Raw genomic sequence first — 24,594 nt, forward strand, 5'->3', positions numbered from 1 at the left:
TTAAGAGCTAAAAACACTTAATTTAGCTGAGAAAAAAATTGGACCGTTTGCAACGAAAACTTCTTATTGTATTTATTCACATTTTCTGACTTTTTTGTGCTGCCAAATTGACAGGGTGACTATAGAAAACATAGATTCAAATAATATAATTATTATTTTGTTATTAAAATGTTTCTCCATTGTAAATCAGAGGGGGTGCATCTTGCCTCAACGGTGCTTATTACCCCAGGTACCCCTATTTGAAAGACAATAAAAAACCAAAATGCTCCGTACAGATCTTTGAATAGGTTGTTAAACGAGCTGTACTGATGATTATATTTTACTAGCTAAATGAATTTAGTCCAATATGACAATACTAGTTGCATCCCGCGGTGGCGGTATAGAAGAAAAACCAAATTCATTTCATCTTGATATTAGAGTTCCGACATTAGCATTTGTATTTTTCAATTGAAATTTTTTTTGAATTGGCATTTGCAAGAAAACCAATGAACCAATGAACTAGTTTGAGTTCCAAGTCTTTTGAGGTGTCACTTGATGAATTTGGGCTGACGACCTAGATACTTGATATTACCACCCGAACCAAAATACTTTCCTTTTGGAAGATGTTGAGCTTAAATTGGTTATAATAAATCAAGCTAACTACAAAAGTAAAACGAGCTCAAATCAAACATAGCTTCAAAATAAAAATATAAAATTATTGTAGTCCCACGTCGACTATGCTACTATTTTTTTGTCACTGAGCTTAAAGATTACTATGTAAGAACACAATAATTACACAGGTTTTGCCCTAAAGCTAAATCTGGAAATAGAAAAAAAAGATTCCAGCTTTTAACCATTCCTGTGAATTTAGGTGTCCCTAGTGAACCTGTATAGGGGACTGCTCCATTATTCATTTCATTAAGCCGATATTCACGAAGAATGCACGGATTAAACACCAAATTTCTACGAAATCATTGAACAAATAAACAAAACACGCGTATGTGCTCTTATGGAATTGTTTAGCATTGTATATTCAGTAAACTTAGCTAGATTTATCCTAAATTTTGTAAAACAAACCATTTTTCACAACGCTTTCATATTCATCTCAAAACTTGAATCACTGCTCAATTATTCATCTCACGGCGCCCCCATATTCATTACACTGTTAATCATGAATGAATCACATTATCATGAATGAACGTAGCCCCAGTCCGTCGTAGTAGGCTACCTAGATATCCGCTGTAGCTGTTCACGTGCAAAATTGGTAACCTAGGTATCCACTGCAGTGCTCTCGATTCATGTCAATTATGTCGGAATAATTTAACATTTTCAGTATGATTTTTTCGTATTAACAGAAACTGATTAGGCAACTTTTGATTTTCTTCAACGCAGTGAAAACAGATGAAAATACATACAGTTGAAATTTAGGAATTGTAGAAATTCATCTGATATATTTCTGCTAATTCAAGCTGGTTTTTGGAAATTTGAGGTGAACGTTTCAAATATTAAAGTATTCTTAGTGTAGTGAGTGATTTTGTTTAGTGATTAAAATAAAAAGTGGCCCGCTAGTGATGAGAAAAACTTTGGTTGGCTGCTGAATGAGTCCCGTTGTAGCCGTACAGAACAATGCGCGGATTTTGTTTTCTGAGGCGGGTGATTGAATTATATAAGTTTTCGAGTGCAGATGCCCGACTATAATATCGACTTTAGAGCTTTTAAGTGAGTTTTTGAGGATTCTACTTTATGAGAAATCTAAAGTGAACTACGAAGAATCCATTCCATGGATTAGCAGATTGGTTTAGTTAGAAAATATGCGTTTTTACCTGTTTTCAATTGTGTTTCCATGTTGTATGAGATGAATATACGGGCTGAGATGAATAATGGAGCAGTTTCCCTATTAGAGAAATGACAAGGCACTCACCGTTAAGGAAACTGTCAACATCAAAACGGCCGAGCTGTAAAATTTTGCATTGCTGTTATCCGTTTTGATGTTGACAGTTGCCTTAACGGTGAGTGTCTTGTCATTTCTCTAATATACAGGTTCACTAGGTGTCCCTAGTAAAGATAGCTTTTCAGAGACTTGAATAAGTTTCCTCATAAGCCAACGTAGAAGCGACGAACCCGGCGAGCAATTACTCTGCGGCATTTTGACACACTTCTGCATACACTAGGGGCATTGAAATTCACAGGAATGGTTAGAGAGCTATAATCTTTTAAGGGCACCTTTTTTCGCTTTTGTCGATCAGTGTTATGTTCAACGGAACAAGTCAATTTATTGAGGAATTCACTGAAATATTTATAAGCTTTTTAATTTACCAAGATAAATATGTAAGATGTAGAACCGTTCACCTGTTAAACAAAGTATTGAGTTAAGCCTGTGAAAAAGTTATTTTTACTAGGGGCATCAAAATTCATAGGAATGTTTGAAAAACTGTAATCTTTCATTTTTTTCAGTTTGAGCTCTAGGGCAAAACTTGTATTTACAGCATTTTTTCCGTAATATTTGTGACTTGCGGATAAAATCTACCAGTTTCGAAATATCAAAATATCATTTCATCTGGTTCGCTGATAACGATACATGAACGTATAGCTTAGCATCGGAGCCGCAATAATATTTCCATCCCTCATTGGATTGATGCAGATTTTAACCACCCATTTGCCCACAATTCGACTAAACCAATAACCATGCACATTTTCGTATCTCTCCGGCTTTTCTCGTCGTGGTTGTCGTCGCAGTTGCCACCACCGACCGTCATCATCGTCATCGACGGTACTATCATCGAGATTTGCTTCGAGCTCACTTGCCACCCAGTGGGCGCAAGCATGTAGTGGTGTCGAAAGCATGCGACAGCGACAGGCGTGAGAGTAGATTCGGGAGCGTATAGCATGACCGGTCGGTGTCGGGTTTTGGAGCTTACGGAGCATCGTTGCCGCTTTCGAAACATGAACCATTCCGTCGCTCGCTCAGTTCGCCTTTGATCGTCGTCGAATCCGAAAGTTGGTGTGTCTCTTTTCGCTCTCTCTGTACCGCGGCGTATACGACGTTGTTGTTTGTTGTTTCGGCGAATTGAGCCGCCTGTTCGGCGGTATTTTTGTGGATATTAGTTGTAACATATCGGAGACAGTAAAGGAGTAACAAGTTGCACGGTGCGTTCGGTAAATTGTGAGTAAGCTTTGTTAGTTTTATTTTTTGGCCTCAGAGTAGTGGAAGTACGGTTAATCGAACGACGACTTCACCAAGTGTGTGTGTTTATTTTACGGTGGGTTGTTGATTATTTTGCGATTGTCGATGCAAAATAAGCAGTTGAAAGTGTTAACAGTGAATTCCTTTCCAGTGTTTCGGTGAATTTGGAAGGTTAAAGATAAAATAAAAGTCTCCATTGAAGATTGTCTCGTTCCGGAACAGTGGCCTCATTTTTGCAGCTGTGAAGTTATCGTCTCGTTGTTGCAGCTTAATCGTCTGCAGACGTGTTAAATAAGGTGAATAATTGTTCAGTTAGGTTATAAGTATTGCCATTTGAACACCCCGGATTAGTTCAGAAACGATGGCGCACTGTTTACATTAACTTCAACTTCTCCGAACACGGATCGCTCGAAGCAAGTCAACATTACGTATAGTACTGCCAGATAAGTAAGCGATGAAAATTGTTTTCACCGTAGTGCCGTCTCACAATCAAGTCTCGATTATTTCTCATGCATGCATCTGTCGAAACTGATAATCGAGAGCCGTTACTGGCGGGATTTGTACAGTGTAATATGAACAGTCAATCTATGAACAGTTGGAATGTTCGTAGTGGCGCTTTTGCTACATAGATGCGCTTCATGATTGTTCAGAATAAAGCTAATTGTTTCTACGAGGCTATCAACGGCGGTAATGTATTGTATTAGTAAGCACTCGGACGGAGACAAACGTGTTCTTTTATACAGTTTGCCCTTAGTAATCAGTCAAAGGAATAATGTTGAATGTTTCTAATCGGTTAGCTTTATAGTGAACTGCTCTTGCGACCATCTCCAAAAATTATTGACAATTGACTGTTATGATACCAATAATACGTAATGTTTCTTGGATAAATCAGTGCTGCCATATATCGTTGCAGTATTCGATTCTAATGTAGGGCTATTCTAGACTTATGTATGGCACATTGAGGCTAATACTAAAAACTAAAAAGTTATTAATGAGATTTTTAGACTTGAATTTGCTTTAATAGCATCAAAATTATTCAATATATTCATAAACTATAGATTTACTACATTTTCACTTATTTTCTGTCGGCCTAATTCCGCCAATGTTGTGTCATATAAATATAATATGTAACCCATTTTCTTAATCCATTAGGCAAAAGTTTAACACAAGAATAACTTTATCGATTAAGCTCAAATACTAGGTGTTATTCCTCACTTCCATGGTGTTTTTTTAAGAATTGAAGGTCCTATAGTAAAAATCAGCCCAAAGTTTTGGACGTAGGACCTGCAATCGCCTCCAATTATTCTCAACACAATGGTGACCAAAAAAGCCAAGCGATCCTCTTTAACTTTTCTTACGCGGTTTGATTTTTTTCTGTTAAATCTCACCCAGTAGCCACAGTTCTGGAAAATGACATCTCATACAACAGCAACAAACTTGGGAAGTTGATGCACTCAACTCGTCTACTAAGTAATCGTTTGTTGGTCCCCGGGCGGCTCGTGGTTGTACAACAGCCGGAGTGACGACTATGTCGTGTGTGGTAAACCGTCAACAATTTCGAGCGCATGTTGCCATGTGGCTGTCGAGTTAATATTTGTTCTCCGGAAGGATGATAGAAGATACTGCCATCGGATAGAACGCGGTCGGGATGGTTTGTTATTCACAGAATCAAGTGTAGTTATCAAAATGGACGTCTCGTTCGATGACTAGTATGAAAATGATTTCGGAACATTAATATTAACTAAGGGAATGAATTGGAGTTTATTGAATCAGGGTCGGCTAAAGACACGTGCTCTAATTGTTATTTAAAAACTTCATAATAACTCATAATTCTTCGTAAACAACAAAACTCGTTGCTCTTATAAAGTCATGTTTTATTTTTCGCACAAAACTAGAAGCCAATACCAAAGTTGTTCACAAACAAACTGAACGTAGACGAATAAAATGTTTACTGATCTTTCGTGATCACAGACCGATTCAAGCGGACTAAAGCGATGAGTAACATCTTGAACGGTTGTACGCAGTGTGCCGCTACAGGCGTTGTATATGTATACTATCGGTGATGCTTGTAGTAAGACATACTGGTGTGATGGAGCAATGTGATTACAAAGTCAAGTTCAACCGGAATGGATTTGTGCTTGAGTGTATTTGTTTTCCTATGTACGATTAGCTTGTATATAACGCACGATTGGTGCTCATTGAATGATTTTCTATTTAATTATGTACACTCAGCGAAGTGCCGAAGTATAACAAAGCGAGTTGATTCATGCGAACAGGTAAGCGACATACACGGAACTGAGGCACCAAAAACAAGATCGACCTAAGATCGCTAGCTGTGTATACAAATAAAATTTAACGACACTACTGCTTTGATCGGTAAACGTCGCAACATTGATGTGTCTATTCGTTACAAGCGTTACTTAGCACCGAGTTCGTGACTTGATCTGATACTCGTCCAACTTTTCATGTCAGCCCTTAAAATACTCTTTATAAAGTCGGTCTGGATGTATATGCAGCATACTCATTTGTCATTATAATAAGAGTGTATTTTTAATAAAAATTACGTCATTGTATCAAAAAGGCAACTTAGTTGGATAAAAGCGCCGGTTTTCTGAATATGGCGTGCAATAGAGAGAGACGCTACAAAAGCAATATTTTTAAACTACTTCGCAATGCTCAGAGTTAGTAACTGGTAACATAATCGGCCGTCAATGTTTTTTTTAATGTGGATACCTGAAATGTTTGTTTTTGTTTTGTTCCTAGAGGGTAAAATAGACATTTCTCAAATCTACAGAAAAAATCACGTGAAACACTGCACAGTAAACCTCATAGATTGAAATAAGAAATACGTGACTAATGGTGAACTTACTTCTGTAAGGTTTTTAAAATAACTTAGAATTCATGTAAATGTACATTTCTTCAAGTATTGTGAATTGATACTGTAGTTCACATAAGAAAAGAAATAATAAATTTTGAGCGGCTGCGATCAGCTTTCAAACGAAAACTACAAAAATGGATTTGATCGTAAACATTGAGATCAACACAATACAAAACATCGCTTTTGTCAAAATGTCATAAAATCAAACTGTCGAAGTATCAAAAGGACAAAATTTTTAATTGCCGCATTATCATAATATGGGTAAAACTCGATTATCCGGAATTTTGACAAATATTTTAATCCGGTTAACCGATTAGGTAATTTTTTTTTATTTTACACATGTCAAGAACAGTTAGTTTGATAAAAACAATTGTAATCGGTGAAATGAGGAATCGCATTCTTCTTCAAGATTCCCGGAAGCCTTGTCATCATGGTCTGGACCCCCTTGCGATCCAGACCATGATGACTTGATACGGAACTTGAGTTGTTGAGCTGTGCGGGCTTCCCAACGGTTTTTGTACATCAACTGGGACAGTATGACCCAATACGCCTCGATTGGCCCTGCCTGGAGTACGTTTGAGAAACTTACTTTCTTTCTTATTTTCTTATTTACGTGCGGTGTCGCTTTTGCCACTTTCCTGGAATTTCCTGCAGCTGCTTCTCCATGTACAGGGTATTTAAAAAGTTCGAATACACTTTAAAAATGTGTTTAAAAATAAAAATACCAGATATTCTCTAGTTATTTTTAATAAGACAATGTTTATTGAGAACCTTCACGACATATTAGCTGGGAATGAGCCCCCCCCCCACCATTGTGCTGTACAAAGAGCTTATGACGTTTCTCAAAAAACTTGCACACGGCATGCAGCTGGCTCAACATCTTGTCCCAGATCTTGGAAATGAGCTTCTTAGCTTAATTCAGAGCGCTCACGTTATTTTCGCTCTGATTTCCAGCATGGGATTAAGGGCCGGGGAGCTGGGAGGCTCAAAGCACAGAACAGTTATGCAACTTCGAACAAAACTCTGCTGCAAATCATAGCCCACGCTTTCGCATTCGTTATTCGCTTTTCTCTCCTATATTGATTTTACAGTGTTCGAGCAGTTCGTTCCAATAGTTTGAACATGCAACAAAAATCTATTCTTTTTTGCTTCAATGACCAGACAAAAAGGTGATCTTAAATCTATCGAAATCAAGTTAAGATGGGACTGTGTTCTAATATGCCCAGTATACAAGAAGGGTGACAAGTTGGAATGTGAGAACTATCGAGCGATCACGATTCACAACGCAGCCTATAAAGTGCTCTCCCAGATCGGTCTTCACCATCTCTCGCCGCTAGCAGGTTTGTTGGAAGTTATCAAGCCGGTTTTGTGGGTGGGCGATCGAAAACGGACCAAATCTTCACGCTGCGGCAGAACCTCCAAAAGTGTTGCGAATACCAAGTCCTCACGCACCACCTGCTCATCGATTTCAAGGCCGCCTACGATACTATCGACCGTGTAGAGCTATGGAAAATCATGGACGAAAATGGTTTCCCTGCGAAACTAACAAGACTGATCAAGGCACGATGGATGGTGTACAGTGAACATTATCAAACCCGTTTGAAGCACGCAAGGGACTTCGACAAGGCGACGGTCTTTCCTGCCTCCCGTTCAACATTGCGGTGTGATGAAACGTTCGGCCTTTAACATGCGGGGCACGATTCTCAATAAATCCAGCCAGTTCATCTGCTTCGCTGACAACGTGGACCTTGTCGGAAGGACGTTCCAGGCGGTTGCTGAACAGTACACCAAACTGAAACGTGAAGCAGAAAAGGTTGGATTGAAAGTGAATACGTCAAAGACTAAGTATCTGCTAGCAGGAGGAACCAAGCGCGATAGGGCTCGCATAGGCAGTAGCGTGATAATTGACGGAGAGGACTGGTGGTTGACGAATTTGTATACCTCGGATCTTTGGTAACGTCAGACAACAACTGCAGTAGAGAAATCCGCAGACGTAATGTAGCTGGAAGTCGTGCTTACTACGGACTCCACAAGACGTTGAGGTCTGGTAATCTTCGCCCCCGTACCAAGTGCACCATGTACCAGACGGGCACGAGACATGGACAATGCTCGAGGAGGACTTGCAAGCACTGGCCGTTTTCGAACGACGTGTGCTAAGGACTATCTTCGGCGGAGTATGTGAGGATGGCGTCTGGAGGGGAAGGATGAACCACGAGGTGGCGCAACTCTACGGCGAATCGAGACATGTTGTAAGAATGCCGGACAACAATCCCGCAAAAATGGTGTTCGTCTCGAATCCGGCCGGTACAAGACGTAGAGGTGCACAACGAACTAGGTGGTTAGACCAATCTGAGCAAGATCTTGGAAGTGTGGGACCCTCAAAAAACAGGAGACAAGCTGCTATGGAGCAAGGACGTTGGCATAACATTGTGACGCAGGTGAAATCCTGAGGGAAGTTTCACCAGGAAAGTAAGTAAGTAAGGATCGCATTCAAGAGATTTTTTGAGCGGAAATTTAGTAACAATTCACAACCAACATGAATAGAAAAAATTAAACCAAAAATCTCTCAACCATTCAAATATTGCTTCACGAAATTTCTTGGATCGTACACCCTGCGACTATTGAAATCATTTTAACCAAGTAGTTGAATTACTTAAATGTTTTCGTTCGAGTTAGAAACCGAATTTCACGACTAACGACAATATTTTTTTCCATACCGTTTATTATACCTAACATGAAATTTTGAAATTTTGAGTGTAAAATGCGTCCTCTCCACAGCTAGATGTCGATACTTGAAATAAAGAAATTTGGTCTCGTTTTTGGTTCTTTAGTTGCATATCTGTTCTGTGCCCAAAGTCTTATCGAGAAAATCAGTCAAACTCTCCCGACACCACGCTTGGATGATATTCGCCGTGTGGGCCGGTGCGCCGTTCTGTTGAAAGACTTAATGAGCATTTCCGTAGGAGTGCCGGGGCCACAAATTTCTTCAGGGACTTGGTCTCATATCGCACGGCCTTGATTTTCAAGCTTTTCTCGATAAGCACCAATGGTTAATGTTGGTTAATGACTGGACCAAAGGCGCATAACAGTTCCCACTAGTGAACCTCAGCTTTCCAGCTACCGTACCCCTACCATCTCGTGGTACCAACTGATGTGCGAGTAACCAGTGGAAAGATCGGGTAACCAACCCTGGTGGGACTGCTGGTCGCATGCTGACTGGGGGCGTGGCTTCCTTTCTCGGAAGGGAGTTTCCTGGGATCGATACCAACAGAAGCGTTCTAAGTAACGCGGTGTCCTTCTCAAGTCCTGGTAGTGCCCGGGACTCTAAACAATGGCACTACGATGGCCCTCCTGCGACATAGTGGGGTTGGTCGCTGGCCTTGCAAGCCCGCACCATTAAAAAACAACAGCAACGAACGCAATAACGTTAAGTACGGACCGAAACAATCGGCTAAGACCTAGGCAACGAAAACGGACTAACGATTGGTTTCTCGGAACATGGAACTGCCGATCTCTCAACTTCCTAGGAAGTACCCGCGTGCTTTCCGAGGAATTGAAGACCCGCAAGTTCAACATCGTAGCGCTGCAGGAGGTATGCTGGAAGGAGACGATGGTGCGTACGTACAGGGATGGTCACACCATCTACCAGAGTTGTGGAAGCACACATGAGCTGGGAACAGCTTTTAGAGTGATGGGAGAGATGCAGAAGCGGGTGATCGGGTGGTGGCCAATCAGCCCTAGAATGTGCAGGTTGGGGATCAAAGGCCGTTTTTTCAACATTAGTATTATCAACGTGCATAGCCCACACCTCGGAAGTACCGATGACGACAAGGACGAATTCTACGCGCAGTTGGAGAGTGAATATGACCGCTGCCCAAAACATGATGTCAAGATCATCATCGGTGATTACAACGCTCAGGTTGGCCAGGAGGAGGAGTACAGACCGGTGATTGGACGATTCAGTGCACACCAGCTGACGAATGAAAATGGCCTCAGACTAATCGACTTCGCCACCTCCAAGAACATGGCCATACGTAGCACCTTCTTTCAGCATAGCCTCCACCATAGACTCACCTGGAGATCACCGAATAGAACAGAAACACAAATCGACCACGTTTTGATAGATGGTCGGCACTTCTCGGACATTATCGATGTCAGATCACATCGAGGCGCTAACATCGATTCGGATCACTACCTAGTGATGGTTAAGATACGCCAAAAACTATCCGTTGTGAATAACATACGGTACCGTCGCCCGCCACGGTATAATCTCGCGCGACTGAAACAACACGACATCGCAACACAGTACGCGTCATCGCTCGAAGCTGCACTGCCAGAAGAGGGAGAGCTTGAAGAAGCCCCTCTAGGGGATCGCTGGAATGCCGTGAAAACAGCTATCAGCAGTGCTGTGGAGGAAGTCCTGGGACACGTGCAACCGAATCGACGTAACGAGTGGTTTGACGAAGAATGTCGGCAGATTTTGGACGAGAAGAACGCAGCGCGGGCAACAATGCTGCGTAGAGCCACCCGTCAGAATGTGGAGCGATATAGACTGAAACGGAGGCAGCAAGTCCAACTCTTCAAGGAAAAAAAGCGTCGCCAGGAAGAGGAGGAATGTGAAGAACTCGAGCAGCTGCACTGCACACACGAAACACGAAAGTTCTACCAGAAACTCAACGGATCCCGCGAGCCGAAATGTGTAGGGATAAGAATGGAGGCATTTTGACGGATGATCGTGAGGTGATCGAAAGGTGGAAGCAGCACTACGATGGACACCTGAATGGCGTGCAAGCAGGAGACCACAACAGGAGCGGAGATGACGTGGTCGGTGCAACGAACGACGAAGATGTGCCACCCCCCACAATAAGCGAAGTTAAGGATGCGATCCGGCAGCTCAAGAACAACAAAGCGGCCGGAAAAGACGGCATCGGAGCTGAGCTTATTAAGATGGGCCCCGACAAACTGGGTAGCTCGCTGCATCGGCTGATCGTCGAGATCTGGGAAACAGAACAGCTACCAGAGGAGTGGAAAGAAGGGGTTATCTGCCCCATATACAAAAAAGGGCGACAAACTAGACTGCGAGAACTATCGAGCGATCATCGGCTGATCGTCGAGATCTGGGAAACAGAACAGCTACCGGAGGAGTGGAAAGAAGGGGTTATCTGCCCCATATACAAAAAAGGGCGACAAACTAGACTGCGAGAACTATCGAGCGAGTCCTGAATGCCGCCTGTCACCATTAGCCAGCAGGTTTGTAGGAAGCTATCAGGCCGGCTTCATGGAAGGACGGTCTACAACTGCCCAAATCTTTACACTGCGGCAGATCCTCCAAAAGTGCCGTGAGTTTAGAGTCCCTACACACCATCTTTTCGTCGATTTTAAAGCCGCATACGATTCGATAAACCGACAAGAGCTATGGAAAATTCTAGACGAAAACGGCTTCCCGGGGAAGCTGACAAGACTGATTAAGGCTACGATGGAGGATGTGAAGTGTTGTGTGAGAATTTCGGGTGGAACGTCGGACCCGTTCGAGTCTCACAGGGGGCTCCGACAAGGTGATGGTCTCTCCTGCTTATTGTTTAACGTCGCGCTAGAGGGTGTTAGGAGACGAGCGGGGTTTGACATGCGGGGCACGATTTTCAACAGATCGGGTCAATTTATTTGCTTTGCGGAACCATCTTTGGCGGTGTGCAGGAGAACGGAGTGTGGAGGCGTAGGATGAACCACGAGCTTGCGCGCCTCTACGGCGAACCCAGTATTCAGAAAGTGGCTAAAGCTGGAAGGATACGCTGGGCAGGGCATGTAGCTAGAATGCCGGATAGCTACCCTGCAAAATTGGTGTTCGCTTCAAATCCGGCGGGAACGAGAAGGCGAGGGGCGCAACGAGCGAGATGGGTGGACCAGATGGAGCACGATCTGCAAAGTACCGGGTGCCCGCGGAACTGGAGGCAGGCAGCCATGGACCGAGTGAATTGGCGGAACCACGTTATGCAGGCCATGTCTTAGGACGTACGGCCATCTAAGTAAGTAAGTAAGTCGATAAACACCAATGGGAGCTTCCTACACACCTGGATACAGCCCCCAAACCATCACCGACGTGGCACTCTGGGACCGCGGGATGTTTATGTTGGACGAGGGGATGCTGTCTAACGTCGACGCCCAGCTGTTTCAAGACAAACACGAACTTCTGACCTGCATTCCACACAAATTCCAGTGTTATGCGCCAACTGATGCTTCCGAGCTACTGGACAAGGAAAACTTTTATTGTCAATAAAATGCGTAGATAGGGTGCTAAAAGGCGACATCAAGATCTACAGTCTACGGAGTATGAGCGCGTCACGGGTCGTCGTGGTCTTGGAGAAATAAACGAGAATGGCGAGCTATTTGCAGAGAGGGTTCGATCTTTTCCCATCGACCAGTGCACAAAGTCACGTGGGTATTCCGTGAAGAACATACCGAGAAACAGATCGACGACATCTGCATTTGTCGAAAATAGAGACGAAGCCTTCTCAATATCAGAAATAAATGTAGTGTCGAAATCGCGTCTGATCACCTTCTGATTGGCGAGATCAGCCTGCGCATCGCGCAGATTTAGCGCCGGAAGGAGAGGCTTGAACGGCGATATAACACACGCCGATTAGAAGAGATACCGTTCTTGGTGAATTTGATCTCCAATACAGGGGATATTTCGGAAGTTGGCAAAGTAGAGCAACAACGGATAGCTATCAAGAACGCCTTTATCGATTCTAGCGAGAAGAATCTGGGTCAGCCGCGCACCCAGAGGCAAGAGTGGATCACAGATGAAACCTGGAGGAAGATAGAGGTGCGGAGGGAAGCCGCGATAGAGCGGGTGAAACCCCGCTGGAGCTGAGAACGGAGCTCGTCAACGGTATTTGAGAAGAGATTTAAGAAGAGTTAAATGTTCTTGTAAACGGTACAAGCGAGTCCGAGCGGACTCCCTGTATGAAGAAGGGGAGAGAGCTGCAGCAACCATCGATATTCGCCTCCTCTACGATACCTCACAGCGTCTGCGTGGAGCGAGGATTAATCCAAGGATGCCTGTAAAAGGCGCGATCGAACAGTTACTTATCGACCCCATTGACCAGTTGAAACGCCTCGAACAACTTCTTCAAGTTTCGACAAAATCCAACAAACCTTTCGGGGTCGATTAGCAGGGATGCTCGAAGCTGACCTCATGTCATTCGCAAGAATACTGCATCAACTATTCTGCAAAGGTGTCTCAGTAAAGATCTCCAATAAGAGAGATTTGACTGTATAAAACAATTGGCGAGGTGCAATGTTCTCAAAGTCCTGTGCAAAGAGAAAAACGACGCAACTCTCCGACGGCAGGTCAATGAATTCCAAGAGCCCCTATATTTGGTATACATTGACTATGAAAACATTTTTGACCGACTTAACCACGAAAATTAATGGGGCGCCTTGAGACGCAAAGGAGTTCCAGGGGTGACATTGCGCATTTCGCTTCGAGTAACTCGAATCGATGGAAATCAAACTCGTTTCGAGGTGGCGTTGGTATTGCGTATTATTTTCGACACCCCAATTTTATTGCAGTCTATTTCGAGCAAACATTGACTCGAAAATAAATGTCAGATTTGTCTAGGGGCTGGACAACTTTATTTTCATGAAAAATATTTCGGTAATGTTTTACGATATCGGCTGATAAATTTTGATATTTATCGTTTATCCGACACATTGACATCACACTGACGCTTAATAATGCAACAATAAATACTTTGTAATAGCTAATATTGGAAATATTCCACCATATATCAAAAGTGTCTTGCCCCTAGAGATTGGTATTTTTCACGTTTATAATAAGATGTGTCCTTAAAGCAAAATATTAATCTTTGAATGTTTTTTAAAATGGAACAAAGTTAGTTATTTTCTGATGCAAAAGAATTTTTTTTCATGGTTTCGTCAACGTTCCAAGATAAGGCGGGGAGCACTCGAACCTATTTTAAGTACAATATTTCCCTCCAAACTGCACTAGTACAATTCCTGCTCCGTTAAAGTTAGCCCCTACTTTGAATCTACTCGCTAGTGCACCCTACCAAATTAATGTTTTTCCGCTCCACAGATGTTTTGTGAAATTATTTATGTTTTAGTCAACAAACTTAGGTACAAACGAATGTCTTCAACCTATCGACCATTTTTTATCACTTTCGAGCTAAAAAATGCTCGATCAAACCATTACGTAATGCCAGTTTTGCTCGAAGATCAACTGCAATAATACGCCATCTACTCGTTCCGAGCTCGAATCGAAATCGGCAATGTCAAATGTGGTCGAAACGAACAAAAATCAGTCGAAACGAAATGCGCAATGCCACCCCAGATAAAATCGGCAACCTCATCGAAGCGCAGTACGAGGCTTTAACAAACAGAGTCCGGCATAACGGAGCTCCGCAGTACGATGCTTTTACATACAGAGTCCGGCATAACGGAGTCCGACCCTAGTCGGGTAGTCGCCGGTGTAAGGCAAGCAAGCGCTGGACTGGAATCCAGCAGCACATCGCAGCAGAGGCAGACCCAGGAGCTTGAGGCAACGCAGCCTCTGCGAGGAAATCAAAGGAGTCGACAGGAATCTAACCTGGACCCAGGTCAAGGCGCAGGAGGGAAATCTTTCAATCGGCTCTTTGTACGGAACTCTTATCTAAATTTATAGATTTAAAAAAAAAATACAGCGAAAATAACTACCAACTCGCAACACGATTTTCTTCAAAGAAATAAATCATAAACGACAAGCTCAGCAAAAGAAAGTGTTTCAGCAATCTTGATCGAAAATATTTCGTGGTTTATGATGTTCATCTAATTGCCTGAACTAGTATATGATGTTCATTTAATTGGCTTAACTAATTGGCCAAATTACTTTTACCAAATAGTACTACGTCGTTAACTACCTCAATTATTATCATTGTCATCAATACCAATTCTCTTGTGGTAGCTTCCATAAACGAAAACAATCAAGCTGCTAATTGTTACGTACCAGGCCCCCACTCTGCAGGAGCTTAACACACAGTGTGTAGTTTTGTGATTACACCCTTTCCTGCAACGGTAATCAAAAACGGAAATAAACAACCATTAACCTGGCAGCGCACACAATAAGCCTTGATCATCAGCTCAAATTTCCAAAGTGCCCTCTACCTGCTTCAATCGTTGGCACTTCTCCCATCTCTGGGAGGGATCCGTCCATGTTGTGAGGACCGTTATATTTAATAACACACCGAGTGCTAGGAGATTTAATGGGATTCTGTGCCCGCGGGTGTGCTCCAAATGCATAAAACGTCGACTGAGTGTAAACATAAACAACAGTGCGCCTCCATCGGAGCCGGATGACTCCATCCGGAGGAGACCGCGGTTACCCCTCATAGATCGAACCGAGAACATTCCGCTCGAATGGATAGAATAATAAACAATGTTTGGATCTATTTTCGGTCACCGTCAAATGGAGAGTAAGTGGAGGCGCGTGCGTCACATTCTGTTCCGGTTCGGATGGATTGCTGTCAGATGCTGATTGAAATCTTTTGCATTTTTTTTTCGTTCGATAGAGATTAATTAACGTTTGCCCGAAAATGTTGGAAATTCACGGCCATTTGTTTATTTCGGTCGCTGCCAGTCAGGTTGACAACTATGAGATGACGGAGCGCAGTCGAAATTAGTTCAAAGTCAGATCGATTTTAGATGAATAAGTGACAATAAATTTAGTGATTGGGTTGTGTTGTGAGGTTGAAGTTGCATCACAATTAATTGATCGGCAGTTTCTAGTTGAATAAGCTAGATAGAATTAGGCATGATATTCTTTTAAAACTTTCGCGAATAAAATGAAGTAATCAGAAGAATCATGAATTAATTTGCATTATGCCTTGTCAAAGCAATTTCAGCACAAAAACTGTAATAATCTTGAAAAATCTGCTATTTAAATTTGGATTTGCAATATTTGTACGATGAGCAAGTATTTCTCTAAGGGATTGATTATTTCTAGTTCTTATGGCACTAACTCAAAATGTTAACTTCGACTGAGATACGAAAATTATTTTGTTAGATATCATCCCATACCGAAAACGAATTTCGAAAAATGTTATTATGGAAAGAAAAACTAACTATCGAATTTTGTTTTCAAGCCATTTGAACAAATCGTTCTTACATTTTTTGTAAGCAGGTAATTGAATACTCTGAATCAATGGTGTCCAATAGAGGACTCGCGGCAGGTAAGAGAGCCTCGAGGTTCATCCAGGCGGGGGCCGCGAAGGCCTTGGTAAAATTGACAGGTGATGAAAATGTTTTTCTAGACCCCTCTGTGAGAGCAGATTTCCAACCCTTCTGCATATTAAAACCAAGACATGAAACAAATTAGACGTGCAGGATACGTGAAATAAACCCTACAAACCCAACCTCGTATTTTAGGATCCGCTAAACTCTTTGTGCTTTGCAAAGAGTTGAGGCCCTTCGTGCCTAGTAAAAGGGGTCGTGGATCCAAAAGGCTGGAAACCAGTACTCCAAACGATTTCATTATGTTGATTTCCGGCATAATAAATTACCCGGAATTGGGCAATCAACTGAGTAGGGAAAATTGTTTGAATGTCGAACTTAATACCAACCCTATTTGTCTCGTCTTACTGCACTGTGCGTAGGTTTATTAGAAAAAAAGATTAAAACTAAATAAAAAAGATTGGCATTACCGAACGGTTGATATATTTTATAAAAGTTGAAATAAAAATCAACATTTACTGATTTATGGAATTTTAATCTTTTTGATTCAGTTATCAACTGTATACAAGTTCTTGAACTTGTCTTGTCAGAGGCTTGGGCTAAATGTAATTCATCATTCAAAACAACAATATTGTAAAAGTTATTTTATATTAATTTATAAAATTGTAGCTATGGTATTTATCCCGCGTTATGAACCGAATTGTTGTTGAACATCTTTTAAAAAAACTGGATAAATAATAGTACTATGGACTAGAACTATGTTATTCAACATGTCATCCGGAATATGTTTGAAACCTGACACATGACTTTGACAGTGCAAACACGAAACAAACATTATTAGCGGTGTGAAATACGACGGGTGTTTGACTTCTATTTCCTCATTTAATTGCTCCCTCTTCTGTGTTGTGACATGACTTGAAAAGTGTTGAAGTGTTTCTGAACCTTTCCGGGTTCGAATCTTTCTACATTCAGCACAAAAAAAAACAATTGAATCATACTCCGGAACGTGCATTCTCAGCAAAACATTCCTCCCCAGCTGGCAGCTACAGGTATAGTTCTACTTATAGCCAATAATGAAAAGCGCGAAGCAACAAATTAGCACCGTCAACCCGACAGCCGTATGATTACGATCACAATAGGAATATTTGCATCGAATTATACTTGTAGCTTTCGGTCTGAACTGGATCTCGCGGGGAACAAGGGGGCAAATGGGTCATAAAACTCGCAACTACTTTGTGCCACGGAACGGAAAAAGGGCCGCCACTACAGGGCAGCACAGGAAACACGTGTTCCAACGATGTTGGTGTAACGTGCCATAAATAATATACGAATAGCGTGCATTTCAGAGCTCTGCTCTCTCTCTCTGTCTGAATCTTTTGCTCGAATCAGTTGGACCAACGAACCAAACCTGATGTCGCGTCAACCAATTCAACCGAGCGTGTGTACGACGGCGAAGACGACGTCGACGACGACACCATTAGGCAAACACTATTCATCATCGTCGTTTTAGCGGTTCGTACTGTCGAAGTATTTATGTGTCACATGGCAGTAGTAGCGATGGTGGAGGTGACAATCTGAGTAAATTGACTGCAAAAATGCGCTGCCAAGGAGAAAAAAATGGTGTATTCAAATGGTATTTTTCCCCACCACACCGGAATGAAATCATGTCTAGAGCAATGAATGGTGCTCTCTGACTGTGAGCAATTTGCTTGCAGCTCGACCTTTGATGGATTCGTGTCAGTGATTCCCCGGTGCCTCCAGTGAATACTTCCTAATGGGATGAGTACGGAGTTGTTGATGAGGTGGTAACTTGTGTCGGAAGCTTTTTCATGTTCAATTTGCAGATTTTGCTCTATTCGGGTCTTTCTATATCAGCCTAATAGGGTGAAGCAGATTAATGTCATACAATTCGTCTAACAATAGAAAGCACTAAAACACGATTCGTCTCCACTAGATTATTTCACTATGGAGGCGTAAGGGTTTTAGTATTTTGTGAACTACAATTACTCTACAATCTACAATCGGATTAATTTTGTTGCTTACTTTCGTTTGGCGTTGATGAGGCACAATATTTTCAAAATCATTTGTAGATATGAGTTTTGCTGAAAAATATGTTACTGAAGTTCATTTTTGACTTATTCCATTGTGGGCACATTTGCGGCCCTTTATCTTCAAGCAACTTTTTCATAATTGATTTATTATTATTTGCTCATTTTGTTAGTTGTAGCTAAAAGAAACGTTAGTTTTAATTAATTGGAGCGAACAACCAGCTGCGTCATTCTGAATGCCCAATTTGCCATAGCTGTGGAACGCATTCACACCAATCAACAATACCTACACTGCTCGATAGAGCAATTATTTTATTCAAGGTTATTTCTTTGTCAAAGCTACCATCCGGCGCAAATACATGATTGTTAACAACGTCCAAATCCACCCATGGGAATTACCGCCTACCTCGGCAATATTCCCATGACGATGTCCATCACTTCTAAATGGACCAGACTTTATATAATACCAGAAACATCACAAGATAGGCATACTGAACTGTATCAATCAAATACAGCCTAACACGGCTCCGATACTTAACACCGTTTCGTCTGCCATTTGTCATCTGACTTCGGTGTCCATCCGCCTGGACTGGATGTGACTGATCGTTTTCGGAGCGTTTGCCATCCCCACGTTGGGTCAGGAAAGCACCCTTGTACGTACAAACACATATGTCACGCATCTTTCCGCTACTACGACGCTCGCACCCATTCGTGAATCGGATTCAGAAGTTCCGGTATTTTGGTTTGATTTTTACCATCCTTCTTTGTCTTGTCTCTGGGATAGCCAGACTAGGGCGAACTTCCAAGCAGCGGAGCGCTGCCTAACATCACAAACATATGTGGAACTGCCGAGGGGACGCTTCTGGTGGCACTTGTTCGAGCGATTGCTGTATCCTTGACTCGCTTTCCTGCTGTTGTTTTGATTGTTTTTGCCCCGTCGACGATGTGATGCTCGAGAAAAGTTCGCTGATCCCAAAATGGATAGAAGCGTAAATGTGCAGAAGGAAACTCGATAATATGTGAACGCTCATGTGAGTGTGTGTATGTACGTAATGTATAAAGTACAATAGCGTTTCAAGAAACAGAAAAGCTGTCAGAAAATAAAATCGATTTGTTTTCATCGGAAAGAGTGCAATCAACAGAGGAGAGTGCATTAAACTTTGAAATCGCTTTCCGTTTCGTTGCACTAGAGATCCTTGTTCAAATCGATGATTTCATTGAACGAAGTTCATTGAGTATGGACTTTTGGCATAGAAAGGGAATGCCTTCAACTCAACCTTTTCACTCGATTTTTCAATCGTCTGATTTCAATCCATCAGTTAACACCCGGCACGTTAAATACTGGTTGTTTATTTTTGGGGGAACATTAAAACTTTCTTTCCCAGCAGCCGCAGCTGGTCTACAGACCGGACATGCCGTGAATTACTGTTCAAAATAGATGCGCACGATTTTCTTTGCTCGTCTGAAGTTAATAGTTAGCAGACCGCAAGACGACAGCATAGGTTCTAGTTCGTGAGTAGTGCTGAATTGTATGAGTTTTAGGATTATTTCCTATTCTTTCGTTAAGTGAACGGGTACAAAAATCATTGATGCTGTTTATTAATAAATTATTTTTTTGATAGTGTCCAATATTTGATGATGATGGAGGCTAACTAGAATAAGATACTCCATTGTGGGATCTTTGGGTATCCCGATTCTGGAAATCTTCTTATTAGATAATTGATTTATTTATTTACTGGTTTTCGATAGTATCGTACAGACAGTTCTTAATATTAGCAGTTCTTAATATTCTTTGACAGTTCTTAATATTCTAGATTTCAGAATAGTTCTAGTTATATCAAAGTCATAATAAACAGACACAGCATTAAATACACGACAACACATACCGATTGGATTGTTCTGACCAAATAAAGTGTGATGCATAGGAAGTCTCAAGAAATCTAATCGTCTAACCGTTCTAGATGGTACGTTGAATTGAACTCGTTTTAGCAGCTCTGGGCTATCCACATTGTTTCCCAGAAGATCAAAATTTAACAAACGTTGCAGTAAACTTCTCCTATTTGTTACGATTATTATATGGGAAAAAACTTGTTCTCTAGAAATTCCTAGTTGGCTCCTAAAAATATATCGACACATGATATTTGTAGAAAATTTTCCTGGGAAAAACTCTTCTGAAGACCGCAAGGCGCTACCTTGCTTATGAAAAAAATATTCACCCCAGACTGATTGAATATCTGACGAACGGCTCACCATTGAATTTTACTAGCAATACTGCTGCAGCATGCTGCTGTTGCAAATTCAACCATGTGATGAGGAATGATATCACTTGAATTTATCTCGGAGGCTTCCCCGAAGATACTATGAGCAAAAATCACACTTTGGCAGTTAATTCCACGCGAAATTATTTCTCATACTTAAGCAAGTCTGCAATAGCAGCATGCTGTAGCAGTGTTGCTGGAAAATTTCAATGGTGAGCCGTCTGTCAGACATTCAATCAGTTTGGGGTGAATAGCTATTTCTACAAGCGTCGTAGCGCGTTACGGTCTTCAGAAGAGTTTTTCCCAGGAAAATTTCCTACAAATATCATGTGTCGACATATTTTTAGGAGCCAACTGGGAATTTCTAGAGAACAAGTTTTGAAAAAGTGGATTTTCCCATATAAAATCGTATGGAAACTTTAAAAATCGGGCGCAAATCGGGCGTTTCACCGATCGATCTGAAAAGCTACACAGTTGTTATGGGACCCATAAGGAACACGAAAAGTGCATGGGAGCACACATTTTTTTTGTCCCACCCTAGTGGGCAGCTATACTGCCGCTATTCGCATAACAGTCCTATGTAGATGTCCTATGTTTTCTTATTTTTTGCGGGAATGGGTCCATTTTGGCATACTCTACAAGAGTAGTCATTAAAATCGAGGTTGTAGGAATCAAACCTTATTTTTCTAATGGCTATTCTTGAAAAACATGCTAAAATGGACCCATTTTCGCAAAATTTACATAGGACTTGCAACTTTTACATAGGACTATTATGCGAATAGCGGCAGTATATGAGGGCACATCGGTGTTCATAGGGAGGTAGACATTCTCAGAACATAACGAACCAAATGACGCTGGATTTATTAAATCCGGTTGATCTGAACAGCGTGGTAAGGTGACCAAACGAGTACTCCATACTCGAGTATACTGCGTACAAGCGCACAGTAGAGGGACTTCAGGAAATAAATGTAATTAAAAACGGCTGCGTATTCCTTCTGCTGAAGCCCAGTACAGCATAGGCTTTAGCAGTAGTAACTGCAACGTGCTGAGCGAAACACAAGTTATTGTCCAGGAGAATCCCGAATTTTTCACCGAATTCGCTCTAGTGATACGGACTGTCTGCATCTTATAGTCGAACAGTGCGGTTTGCCTGTTTCTGCAAAATGAGATGACATTGCATTTCTGCACATTCACTTCCATTGCGTTCAGTGTACACCAATTTAGCAGCAAATCAATATCGGATTATAAAGCACAGCAGTCGACTCTCGATGCTACTACACTGTAAAACTTCAGATCAACGACGAACATGTACTTTGGAGATTTTATAGTGGAACACAAGTCGTTATTATACAGAATAAATAGTAGTGGACCCAAGTGGCTCCCTTGGTGCAGACCTGATGGGAGTGAACTAGTACCATTCACACGAACAAAAGCACTGCGATTGGTGAAAGCCGACCGTAACCGCCATGTCAGCCACACAGTAAATCCCATTTTTTAAACTTCGTAACAATCAAGATATGCGGCACTCTATCGAAGACTTTAGCAAAATCAACATAAATGGCATCGATTTGCTGGCGCTTCTCGAGCGCATTCGTCACAGCAGAAACAAAAGCCATAATGTTAGTAACAGTCTAACGTTTTTTCATGAATCCGTGCTGCCATCCTGAAATCATATTCGGGTTAATACGAGCCATGGATAAGGCTTTCAAACACCTTCGGGAGACAACTCAAAATCGAAATTCCTCGATATGTCGTAACGTCCTACCTGCTTTATGCACAGGTGTAATTGAAGCAGCTCGGGAAAATAATATTATTTGGCCATTCAGCTATTTTTTAGAATCCTTAACTTTCCATCTTGGATTTTAAAAAACTTCTGGATATGATTTCTGTCATCTGAGCATCATAGAATACTCATATTGGACGGTGTTTGGTCATATAAGAGTTTTTCAGGAACCAGGAGTTACCATTTTCGAGTTTAAATTGGAGTATGAAATGAAAATCATTCTATCGGCATCATTCTGGTTTTAAATATGTTCATTTTGGGTGCCTTCTGGCCATTCAACAGTCGAATACACCCCAGCAAAAAAAAAAAGAAACACTAGTAATAAGATTAACACTGCGTTACAGAATTTTGCTTTTATAGATAAGATTAAACAATGATTTTCAGAAATTTTTATCATTTTTGTATTATCTCATCCAAATTCTTTTTTCAATCGATCTTCACTGGGAAAATTTTAGTAGATTTTTTTTCAAATAATGTTTTTCCGAATTCCTCAGAATTTTTCAGAATAAATTGATGTTCCTATTACACTAGACGACAAAAGCGAAAAAAAATTGTGCTAAAGCTTAAAAGAGTTGCTTTAAAAACATAACAGCTTTTTCGCCATTCCTGTGAATTTTGATGCCCCTAGTGCATGCAGAAGTGCGTCAAAAGGCCGCAAAGTAATTGTTCGCCGGATTCGTCACTTTGACGTCTGCGTACGAAAAAACTCATTTAAGTCTCTGAAAAAATTGCCTTTACCAAGGGCTCCAAAATTCACAGGAATGGGTTATAAGCTATAATCTTTCATGATTTTCTAGTTTGTGCTTTAGGGCAAAACCTGTGTTTATCAGAGTTATTTTTGATTTTGTAGTGTACGTTTTATTAGTCATTATTTTCTTTAAGTTACTGATGTCCTAGCAAATCAAGAAAATTCTTTTAAGCTTTTGAAGGGAGCGCTGCACTGAGAACAACGCACAGTAGTTTAAATCGTGAAAAACGTGATCGCCAGCGTTTTGAGTGTAAAAATGTCATTTAAATGCTACAGTATATTTGGCAAAGTGTCTCATATCACAGTGGGAAATTTTGATGAAAATAGTTTTTTAGTTATTCCATCTATAGGTGAGATGAAATTTTTTTCAGAGTAGAAAAACTTTACTGAAGACCCTTTGGTTTTATCTCTTGAAAATTAATCCCATAAAAGTAGTTTTATACACAGACTTTCTTCAAATATCTAAAAATCAAAAAATTGCAATCAACTTTTTCTGGTGTGGTATCAGATGCCTACTATGTTCTAGACGTTTTCATCAAAAATTGCCCTACGACGTGGGACTACGTCTTTGTTTCCTATAGTGGGGTACATTCTGTAAAATTGGAAATGAAACTGGCAAACCTTCCGTCAGATTTCAAACTATAACAACAGCATAACCACATGATGGATAACAATAACCGATATGTGGTAGGAGCTTAAGCTTGAGCTTGACAACCGCACATCTCGTAGTTGCTTCTCTGTGATGGATCTGAGCTAGTGAAGTTGCACAGAGAACCACGTATATGGCTACTTGGGATTAGTTTACCATATTCAATGTTCAATGTTCGCTTTGTATAGATCCATAACGGCGCCTGCCGCGTCCTTACGGTCGTTAGGGTAAAGAAAGAGATTTTAAGGAAGGAGGTGTCACAATCGTTCTTGTCGGAGACCGAGTTTATCTCTGCATCTCTACGACAGCAACGGAAAATTAGGATTAGGTCACCGTGGTAAGAATCGAACAATGTCGCATGCGAATTATAATTATATAGTTTAGCATCACCTAAAATGAGCAGATTTATGTAACTCTAACCCTTGATTCCGGAAACCTAGAAAATTGTGGTCTTCAGCAAAGGTGCTCAGCAGGTTAAGGACTTGTGATTGCAGGAGAGTATAGTTCGGAATTCAGCCCCAAGGCAGCGCTAGTGTGCATGTAGTTTTGAGTATTTCGAACTTAATTTAGTTCAAGAATCCCACCATTTAGAGAGTTACAATTTTCAGCAAAGTAGCTCAGAAGGTCAAGGGCTTGTAATTGGCGGACAGTATAGTGTGGAATTCAGCCGCAACGCAGCGCTAGTGTGCATGTAGTTATGAGTGTTTGAACCTAATTTAGCCTAATAATATCGCCATTAAGAGAGTTGCGATTTTCAGCAAGTTGTTCAGAAGATCAGGAGTTTCTGCTTCATAAACTTGAACAAGTTTGCTAAACACCCCCAAGTAACACACAAAACAT

General features: G+C 41.3%; 1 protein-coding gene across 3 annotated transcripts in view; it reads left to right on the plus strand.

Annotated features, from left to right (window-relative positions):
- Positions 1-2,925: 2,925 nt before the first annotated feature.
- LOC129721699 (uncharacterized) overlaps positions 2,926-24,594 on the plus strand; it is a 160,250-nt gene continuing 138,581 nt past the window's right edge. The window contains exons 1-2 of one of the 3 annotated variants that reach the window (XM_055674576.1): positions 2,926-3,239; positions 3,300-3,459. The gene's annotated coding sequence lies outside the window, so the exon portion shown is untranslated. Of the gene's footprint in view, positions 3,460-24,594 lie in introns of all 3 variants that reach the window. The other 2 variants (XM_055674575.1, XM_055674578.1) reach the window with 2 other exon arrangements.

The sequence above is a fragment of the Wyeomyia smithii genome, chromosome 2 (assembly GCF_029784165.1).
Source record: "Wyeomyia smithii strain HCP4-BCI-WySm-NY-G18 chromosome 2, ASM2978416v1, whole genome shotgun sequence".
In the NCBI taxonomy this organism is placed as follows: domain Eukaryota; kingdom Metazoa; phylum Arthropoda; class Insecta; order Diptera; family Culicidae; genus Wyeomyia; species Wyeomyia smithii.